Genomic DNA, 10,531 nt, shown 5'->3' on the forward strand with positions numbered 1-10,531 from the left:
GGCCACACAGGTTAAGAATAAGGGGTTAGGCCATTTAGAACTGAGATGAGGAAAAACGTTTTCAGTCAGAGAGTTGTGCATCTGTGGAATTCTCTGCCTCAGAAGGGAGTGGAGGCCGATTCTCTGAATACATTCAAGAGAGAGCTAGAGGGGATGGGTGACGTTTTGGGTCGAGACCCTTCTTCAGACATGTGCACATATGTGTGTATGTGCACATATACACACTGAACTTTTTATCTCATTTATTATGTTATTTACAGTGTACTAGGTTCACATATTCTGTTGTGCTTCTGCAAGTAAGATTTTTATTGTAGACTAGACAAAGTTGGGCCCAAACCTCTCCTGCATTAGTGCAGCACCCTCTCCTCTCCAACCCCTAGGAGATAGATTTAAACTTTAAAATGTGACTAACTTTAAAAATATAACACCGATTTCAATGAAACTTCTTCCATTAGCACCAAAGGGACGACGGTGAGTAAGGTGGGCCTAAAATTGTCGCGCTATCGTGTACCGTTTTGGCTGTAGTTACATAGAAAATAGGTGCAGGAGTAGGCCATTCGGCCCTTCGAGCCTGTACGCACCGCCATTAAATATGATCATGGCTGATCATCCAACTCAGTATCCCGTACCTGCCTTCTCTCCATACCCCCTGATCCCTTTAGCCACAAGGGCCACATCTAACTCCCTCTTAAATATAGCCAATGAACTGGCCTCAACTACCTTCTGTGGCAGAGAATTCCACAGATTCACCACTCTGTGAAAAAAAACTTTCTCATCTCGGTCCTAAAAGACTTCCCCCTTATCCTTAAACTGTGACCCCTTGTTCAGGAACAAAAGTTCAAAACTGAACACCATTCAGAGAGAATCTTTGGATTATTATATAGTTTTAGTATATAGACACAAAATGCTGGAGTATTTCAGTGGGACAGGCAGCATCTCTGGATAGAAGGACAACATTTCATTGTTCTTTCTGGGGCAAATGACATTAAAACACTCTTGACTATCTTTAGAAATGTATAAAAAAAGACATGGCAGCAAACTCCAATGATTACTTTAAAATATTTCAACTTTTATTGAAAACATTAAGTGCACAAAATAAAAGACTTCTTAGAAAAATACAAAATAACCTTTGGCAAGGTGCACAATACTAGCAGAGTGTAGAAAAACAAAACCAAGTAGTTTAAATAAATCTTAATACAAATAACACTTCAACAGCAAAAGTTGCATAACACGAGTGGATCAGGAGACTGACCAGAGACCACAGGCTGAGAGAACCTGGAACAGTGTACCGTGTACAAAACAGTAGAGGCACACTTCAGGACAAAGCAGCCCCATGCATCAAAACGCCTTCACTACCTTCGTTAACACGGCAAAGAGCCCCCAGCACCGAAAAAGGGGCTTGCTTGTGGAGCTCCTGAGAGAGGGAGGGCAACTCAGCAAGCAATTTGCAGTCGGAAGCTTAAGGATGGAGCTGGAATCTTGCAACAGTGGCTAGCACGCAGGAGTGGGTTTCTGGTCAGAGATCACACTGGAGTGAAAAATACAAACAGGCAGCACAGCAGCAGTGCGTGATAACAAGGGGCTGCCAATGCTGGTGTCAGAACCAAGGTACACTAAATGCATGGAGTCACGCAGCGCAGCGAGTCAGGCAACCTCACCTATCCAGGTTTCACTTTTTAAAGAGGTTACTTGAAATTTGAGAAATCAATGTTCTTACCACTGGGGCATTTGCTTCCCCTTTAGCTCCCTCTATCCCTAATGGTGCTCCATCTATCTCACTTCAAAATACAGTCCACACTCTTTTAGAGTCCAGACACAGCGCGGAAACAGGGCCTTTTGGCTCACGGAGTCCACGCCAACCAGCGGTCCCTGTAGACCAACACTACCCTACACACTAGGGACAATTTAAAATTATATTGAAGCCAATCTTGAGTGTGGGAGGAAAAGGGGACATCCATCTGTGGGTTGCAGCAGTTCAAAATTGAACACCATTCAGAGAGAATCTGGATTATTATTATTGCCCCTTATTATTGACCCACTGTGGCACGGTGGCGCAGCGGTAGAGTTGCCGCCTTACAGCAAATGCAGCGCCGGAGTCTCGGGTTCGATCCCGACTACGGGCGCCGTCTGTACGGAGTTTGCACGTTCTCCCCGTGACCTGCGTGGGTTTTCCCCGAGATCTTCGGTTTCCTCCCACACTCCAAAGATGTGCAGGTTTGTAGGTTAATTGGCAGGGCAAATGTAAAAATTGTCCCTAGTGTGTGTGTCGGATAGTGTGGGGATCGCTGGGCGGCGCGGACCCGGTGGGCCAAAGGGCCTGTTTCCGCGCTGTATCTCTAAATCTAAAAATGAACACCATTCAGAGAGAATCTTTGGATTATTATTATTGTCCCTTATTCTCATTTCAAGCCGGGGGTTTGGATTCAACTGCTTGTCCTGCCCCAGCTGGGGAAGGGTTGCAGTGACTGTCAGACTACTGCGTGCCCAGCAGGCAGCTTCCCTGTGGCCCTGCACCAAAACGTGGCACTGCCAGCTTACAAAATACCTGTCAGTTTTAAGGCAAACTGATTTTTTTTCCCCCCCACAAAAACACCTTAGATTAAATGAGAGGCCCCAAACGTAGCTGGCAACACCCGTGATGAGCGACTACCGAGCAGTGTGGGCTCCTCGCGACACTCAGCGCTTTCAGAGAATCGCGACGTAACTGTGATTCGAATGCCTGATTGTTGGAGTCAATGTCAAGGCTTTATACATGGAGTGATACCTCCTCCCCTCTTCACTGGCACTGTGCAGTGCCCTCCGCCTCAGGGGCTCTGCCCGACAAGCACCTCGTGACAGCCGACCGTAATTTAGACGCGAGTCCGAGATAATATCTTTAAATATGTCCTCGCTCCGTACGACACCTCACTGCACAGGGATCTCGCTGTTCCCATTCTCATCCACCTGTTGATACAGAAAAAGGGGAGAAATTCGTCACATCCCTGCCAGGATCAAGCGGATTCAAGTGCGGCAGTACAGAGCTGAGTGCGTGAGTTTAGCTTTAGCTTCCAGCACAGAAACAAGCCAATGTCTCGCACTAATTCTGGACCCAACATGGAATTAAACAATCTCGAGGAATGGCTAAAAGCTCGTTTGCTTTCAGAGCTTCAAAGGCTTTATCTTTGCCTCAAAGCGCAGCGGTAGAGTTGCCGCCTTACAGCGAATGCAGCGCCAGAGACCCGGGTTCCATCCCGACTACGGGCGCCGCCTGTATGAGTTTGTACGTTCTCCCCGTGACCTGCGTGGGTTTTCTCTGAGATCTTCGGTTTAGACAATAGGTGCAGGAGGAGGCCATTCGGCCCTTCGAGCCCGCACCACCATTCAATGTGATCATGGCTGATCATTCTCAATCAGTACCCCGTTCCTGCATTCTCCCCATACCCCCTGACTCTGCTATCCTTAAGAGCTCTATCTAGCTCTCTCTTGAATGCATTCAGAGAATTCACAACTCTCTGACTGGAAAAGTTTTTCCTCATCTCCGTTCTAAATGGCCGACCCCTTATTCTTAAACTGTGGAATGGGGCCGTTTTACAGGGGGGGGGTAAACCCGCAAGCTTGTACGGGCAGTATAAGAAAATAACTGCAGATGCTGGTACAAATCGATTTATTCACAAAATGCTGGAGTAACTCAGCAGGTCAGGCAGCACTGACCTGCTGAGTTACTCCAGCATTTTGTGAATAAATCAGCTTGTACGGGCACATGTCTGGGACCATTGTGATGCTTACCAGGTTGCAGACAGGTGGGAAGGAGTAGTCGAAGGGGGACTTCATGAAGATGGGGCTCTCTGGGACCCCATCACTCTCGTCCAGCAGTGGGGTGGTAGGGCACTCCATCCGGTGGTTATCCTTAAAGGACGAATCTGGAGATCAAGAAAGGAGGCGGACGGGTTAGGGCGAGGGAGGTGGAGGTGGACGCGTGTTGAACAGTGAGACAAGGCGGTAAGGGGTGGCTTACCGGACATGGATTGTGGGAAGGCCATGTGTGGCCAGCTCATGCTGTTGTAGCTCATGCTGTTGGAGTTCATGCTGCAGTCGCTGGCCATGCTGCTCGACCTGCTGTCCAAGCCGCTGTACGGGATGGTGCCGATCACCAACGGCAGGTCCAGGATCAGCTTCTTGCTGCCGGGAATGTGGACGTAAATCTACAGGAGGGAGAGAGAGAGGAACACCAGCCGTCAGTTACGGACAGTCCCAAACACGCGGGATGTAGTTTAGCCCAGAGAGCAACTCTGTCGTTCAGCCACCCTGACCCTGGCAATCTCAGACCAAAGCCACTTCCCCATCAAGAGTCAAGAGTGTTTTATTGTCATATATCCCAAAACGCAACATCGAATCGCAAAGATGTGCAGCTTTAGACACGAGGTGCAGGAGGAGGCCATTCGGCCCTTCGTGCCTGTACGCACCGCCATTCAATGTGATCATGGCTGATCATCCTCAATCAGTACCCCGTTCCTGCCTTCTCCCCATACCCCCTGACTCCGCTATCCTTGAGCTCTATCTAGCTCTCTCTTGAATGCATTCGGAGAATTGGCCTCCACTGCCTTCTGAGGCAGAGAATTCCACAGATTCACAACTCTGACTGATTTGTAGATTGATTCACTTTTGAAAATTGCCTTTGGTGTGTAGAATTGAACTATAGTGTACGTGTGATCGCTGGGCAGCCCAGACTCTGTGGGCCAAAGGGCTTGTCTCCACACTATCGCTAAGAACTAAACTTTAAAAAAAAACAAAGACAAACACAAAATGCTGGAGTAACTCAGCAGGTCAGGCAGCATCTCGGGAGAGAAGGAATGGGTGACGTTTCGGGTCGAGACCCTTCTTCAGACTGAAGAACATCACCCATTTCTTCTCTCCCGAGATGCTGCCTGACCCGCTAAGTTACTCCAGCATTTTGTGAATAAATACCTTCGATTTGTACCAGCATCTGCAGTTATCTTCTTATACTCTTGAAGCTGCCCTCTCTATCAGGACAAGCATGAGACCGCTCTCCCCCCCCCCACCCCTTCCCTCACACCACACTCACCAGCAGGGAGTACTCCAAGCGCAAGATGCTGCAGTCGATTGAGGGCTTGACGGTGGGGACGCGGAGGCACTTGCTGCACCAGGAGTCCGACATCCCCGAGATGATGTGGTTCCCTCGGACACAGCTCAGCTTCTCCTTCACCACCTTGGTGCTGTTGTTCACCAGGTAGGTCTGCTTGGCCAAGATGGCAGCCTTGGGCACGATGATCCTCGAGCAGTTGTTCTGGAACTGGGCGTTGATGCAGATCTCATCGCCTGCTCGGGGGGAGAGAGAGGCGCATCGATTAGACAACGGGCAATCGTTCGCGTCGGAGGTGGGGAGGGAAGAATAATAATAACAACAATACATTTCATTTGTATAGCGCTTTTCTGGAAACTCAAAGACGCTTTACAGAGTAAGTAAAACATAAAAATAAATAAATAAACGAACAAAAAAAGGAAGGATAAGGAGAAGCGACGGTCAGTGGTTGGAGGCAGTGTTGAACAGGTGAGTCCTAAGTGATGTTTTGAATGTGGTGAGTGAGGAGGAGCCTCTGATGGTCTGAGGTAGTGAGTTCCAGAGGGTGGGAGCAGCGATGGAGAAAGCCCTGTCCCCCCAGGATCTGAGTTTGGTCCGGATGGGGGGGGGGGGGGGGGGGGGGGGGGGAGACAGGAGGTTAGGTTGCGGGTGGGTGTGTCTGTGGAGGAGGTCAGTCAGGTAGGATGGGGCCAGGTTATGGAGGGCTTTGTAAGTCATGAGGATTTGACATCGATGGGCTCCACCACCTCAAAGTCTTTGCTGGTCTCCAGCAGTGGCAGTGCCTCCTGGTCAACGAAGGCCTTGACCAGGTAGCACACCACTCCGTGTGAACAGAACAGCAGGGTAATTCTGTAAAGAAAGGCAGGATACGACAGTTACCTTGGCAATAGCCTTTCCGGTCAATCTTGGCTGCGATGCACACGTAGCCATCAGCAAGGAAGAAACAGGTCAAGTTCTTCTTGTTGGAGCCACCAACTGGGGACTGAAAGAACAGGAGAATCATAAGTCGATATATCATCGCACTTAAGCCAACTCTACCCCATTTAATACAATGAAAAGGAATCGCAGGTTGCTGGATACGACCATCGATAAGACGAAGGTATTTATTCACAAAATGCTGGAGTAACTCAGCGGGTCAGGCAGCATCTCAGGAGAGAAGGAATGGGTGACGTTTCGGGTCGAGACCCTTCTTCAGACTGGAGAACATGGGCAGGTGATATCAGGGCCACTCTTTAGATTTAGAGATACAGTGCGGAAACAGGCCTTTCGGCCCACCGTGTCCGCACCGCCCAGCGATCCCCGCACACTAACACTATCCTACACACACTAGGGACAATTTTTACATTTACCCAGTCAATTAACCTACAAATCGGCACGTCTTTGGAGTGTGGGAGGAAACCGAAGATCACGGAGAAAACCCACGCGGGTCACGGGGAGAATGTACAAACTCCGTACAGACGGCGCCCGTAGTCGGGATCGATCCCGAGTCTCCGGCGCTGCATTCACTGTAAGGCAGCAACTCTACCGCCGCGCCACCTATTCATTTTGTCCAGAAATGCGGCCTGAACTAGGGAATTACTCCAGCATTGTGCATCTGCCCAAAGTGAGAGAGAGAGAGAGCGAGAGACGTCTGACACTCACCAGTAGGTTTGGTGTGTTGACATCGATGGGCTCCACCACCTCAAAGTCTTTGCTGGTCTCCAGCGGTGGCAGTGCCTCCTGGTCAACAAAGGCCTTGACCAGGTAGCACACCCCTCCGTACTTCCCTTTAAAGGATGGGGAAGAGGCCTGCCGGAGGAAGGAGCATTTTAGAGATCATGGCACCAACGAGGCGGAATTAGTGACGAGGACAAAGAGCATCGGCCAGCCCCGGAGAGGACAAAAGATCTGCTCACCCTTTAGGCAACTGGAAGGTGAAGCTGTACTCGTACATTTCCCCCGACTGGAGCAGCATGCAGCCACTGGCATCTGCAAAAGGCAAGGAGATGATCAGCATCAGGGGCCACAACACCCTGCTCACAACAACCACCCTTTACCAGGCAAACGACTCGCCTCCCTGCCCCGACTCAGCACAGAACCAGGGCAACAAACCATCTCTACCCTGAATCCCCCATCACCAGGACAACTAACCCTCTGCCCACCCTTCACTAGTGTCAACTAGCAATTAGCCCCTTGCCCACCCTTCACCAGGGGCAATTAACACTTTGAATATCCCACCCCAAGGACAATTAGCCCCTTGACCACCGTTTTCAGGACACTTAACCCCTTGAATCCCCCATCTCCATCCTCCTTGAATTCCCCCCATTTCCAGGACAATTAACCAGCTTGAATCGCACACCCCCAGGGCAATTACCCCCCTCATCCTCAGGACAACTAGCCCAACCTGCCCACCCTTTCCTAGGACAATTAAACAGTTTAAATCCCCTCCCCCAGGGCAATTAACCCCTCAGGGCAATTACCCCCCTTGAATATCCCACCCCAAAGACAGTTAACCCCCTCATCCTCAGGGGCAATTAACCCCTGAATTCTCCATCTCCAGGGGCAATTAACCCACCTCATAGGACAACTAACCCCTTGAATAGCCCATCCCAAGGTCAGTTAGCCCCCCCATTCCCAGGGGCAATTAACCCCTTGAATATCCAACCAAGGACAATTAACCACCCTCCCTTACCCTCCCTTACCCTCTCTCCCCACCCCCCCAACCCTCTCCCCTCCCTTACCCTCTCCCCACCCAACCCTCCCTCCCTTCACCCTCTCTCTCTCCCCCCAGCACCCTCCCTCCCTCTCCCCCCCTCATCTCACCCTACCCTCCTCCCCCCCCTTCATGTTCGTTCTTAGTACCTGAACTGATGTACAGCACTTGGTCAACTTTGTTTTTTAAATGTGCTGTACAAATAAAATTGACTTGACTCTCTCCCCCCCACTCTCCATCCCACCACCCTCCCCCCACCCCTCTCTCTCTCCCCCCCACCACCCTCTCTCTCCCCCCTCCTCCCCCCCTCATCTCTCCCTCTCACCCTCCCCCTACCTCCCACCCCCTCTCAATAGTCACTTTTATCACATATACATAAAAAGTGCAGTGAAATGAAAGATTACCCAGTCCAACCGCCAGCTCTCCTCCCCACCCTCCTCTCTCCCCCCCTCCCTCCCACCTCACCCCCTCCTTCCCCTCTCCCTTACATCCTCTCCCCCTACATCCCCCACCCTCCCTCATCTCACCCTCTATCCCTACCCCCTTCATTCCCCACCCTCACCCCCCCCACCCCCTCTTTCTCTCCCTCCCTCCCCCACCCTCTATATCCTCATCCTCTCACCCCCCCTCCCTCATCTCACCACTCACTGCCTCCACCCCCCCCCCCTCTCACTGGTCAATTCTGTCAAATGTGCAGTGAAATGAAAGATTACCCACAGTCCAACCGCCAGCTCTCCCCCCCCACCCGATCCTCCATCACCTCCCCCCCCACCCCCTCTCACTGGTCAATTCTGTCAAATGTGCAGTGAAATGAAAGATTACCCACAGTCCAACCGCCAGCTCTCCCCCCCCCCCACCCGATCCTCCATCACCTCCCCCCCCCACCCCACCCCCCCTCCCAATAGTCAATTCTGTCAAATGTGCAGTGAAATGAAAGATTACCCACAGTCCAACCGCCAGCTCTCCCCTCCCCCCCCCACCCGATCCTCCATCACCCCCCCTCTCAATAGTCAATTCTGTCAAATGTGCAGTGAAATGAAAGATTACCCACAGTCCAACCGCCAGCTCTCCCCCCCCACCCGATCCTCCATCACCTCCCCCCCCACCCCACCCCCCCTCTCAATAGTCAATTCTGTCAAATGTGCAGTGAAATGAAAGATTACCCACAGTCCAACCGCCAGCTCTCCCCCCCCCCACCCTCCATCACCTCCCCCCCCACCCACCCCACCCCCCCCTCTCAATAGTCAATTCTGTCAAATGTGCAGTGAAATGAAAGATTACCCACAGTCCAACCGCCAGCTCTCCCCTCCCCCCCCCCACCCGATCCTCCATCACCCCCCCTCTCAATAGTCAATTCTGTCAAATGTGCAGTGAAATGAAAGATTACCCACAGTCCAACCGCCAGCTCTCCCCCCCCCCACCCGATCCTCCATCACCTCCCCCCCCACCCTCTCCCCCCCTCTCAATAGTCAATTCTGTCAAATGTGCAGTGAAATGAAAGATTACCCACAGTCCAACCGCCAGCTCTCCCCCCCCCACCCCACCCCCCCTCTCAATAGTCAATTCTGTCAAATGTGCAGTGAAATGAAAGATTACCCACAGTCCAACCGCCAGCTCTCCCCCCCCCACCCGATCCTCCATCACCTCCCCCCCCACCCTCTCCCCCCCTCTCAATAGTCAATTCTGTCAAATGTGCAGTGAAATGAAAGATTACCCACAGTCCAACCGCCAGCTCTCCCCCCCCACCCCACCCCCCCTCCCAATAGTCAATTCTGTCAAATGTGCAGTGAAATGAAAGATTACCCACAGTCCAACCGCCAGCTCTCCCCCCCCACCCGATCCTCCATCACCTCCCCCCCACCCCACCCCCCTCTCAATAGTCAATTCTGTCAAATGTGCAGTGAAATGAAAGATTACCCACAGTCCAACCGCCAGCTCTCCCCCCCCCCACCCTCCATCACCTCCCCCCCCACCCACCCACCCCCCCTCTCAATAGTCAATTCTGTCAAATGTGCAGTGAAATGAAAGATTACCCACAGTCCAACCGCCAGCTCTCCCCCCCCCCACCCGATCCTCCATCACCTCCCCCCCCCACCCTCTCCCCCCCCTCTCAATAGTCAATTCTGTCAAATGTGCAGTGAAATGAAAGATTACCCAGTCCAACCGCCAGCTCTCCCCCCCCCCCCAATCCTCCATCACCTCCCCCCCCCACCCCACCCCCCCTCTCAATAGTCAATTCTGTCAAATGTGCAGTGAAATGAAAGATTACCCACAGTCCAACGCCAGCTCACCCCCCCCACCCGATCCTCCATCACCTCCCCCCCCACCCGATCCTCCATCACCTCCCCCCCCCACCCGATCCTCATCACCTCCCCCCCACCCTCTCAATAGTCAATTCTGTCAAATGTGCAGTGAAATGAAAGATTACCCACAGTCCAACCGCCAGCTCTCCCCCCCCCCACCCGATCCTCCATCACCTCCCCCCCCCCCCCACCCTCTCCCCCCCCTCTCTGCTCACCTGCGGGCTGCTGCTGCTGCTGCTGGCCGTGGTCGGTGCAGAGGCGAGCGTGTCGCCGTACCGCAGGTACTCCTGTTCCTGTTGCTGCTGCTGGCGCAGCGCCTGCGACGACCCCTTGCCCAGCTCGGCGCGGGCGTAGCCCAGGGCGACGATCCTGACGCCGGACACCCGCAGCGCCCTGGCGGCCCTCACCCTCACCCGGCCCGACACCTGGTCGCCGGCCATGTAGGTGGTGCGCTGG

At 52.5% G+C, this 10,531-nt stretch overlaps 1 pseudogene across 1 annotated transcript; it reads right to left on the bottom strand.

Annotated features, from left to right (window-relative positions):
• Window positions 1-1,048: 1,048 nt before the first annotated feature.
• On the bottom strand, window positions 1,049-10,525 carry LOC144612281 (thioredoxin-interacting protein-like; annotated as a pseudogene). The gene is made up of 8 exons (XR_013549652.1): window positions 10,291-10,525; window positions 6,972-7,048; window positions 6,722-6,868; window positions 5,960-6,062; window positions 5,063-5,316; window positions 3,995-4,181; window positions 3,766-3,899; window positions 1,049-2,943 (listed from the first exon to the last, which is right to left on the bottom strand). The product of XR_013549652.1 is annotated as a thioredoxin-interacting protein-like (transcript).
• Window positions 10,526-10,531: the final 6 nt, after the last annotated feature.

The sequence above is a fragment of the Rhinoraja longicauda genome, chromosome 44 (genome assembly GCF_053455715.1).
Source record: "Rhinoraja longicauda isolate Sanriku21f chromosome 44, sRhiLon1.1, whole genome shotgun sequence".
NCBI lineage: Eukaryota > Metazoa > Chordata > Chondrichthyes > Rajiformes > Arhynchobatidae > Rhinoraja > Rhinoraja longicauda.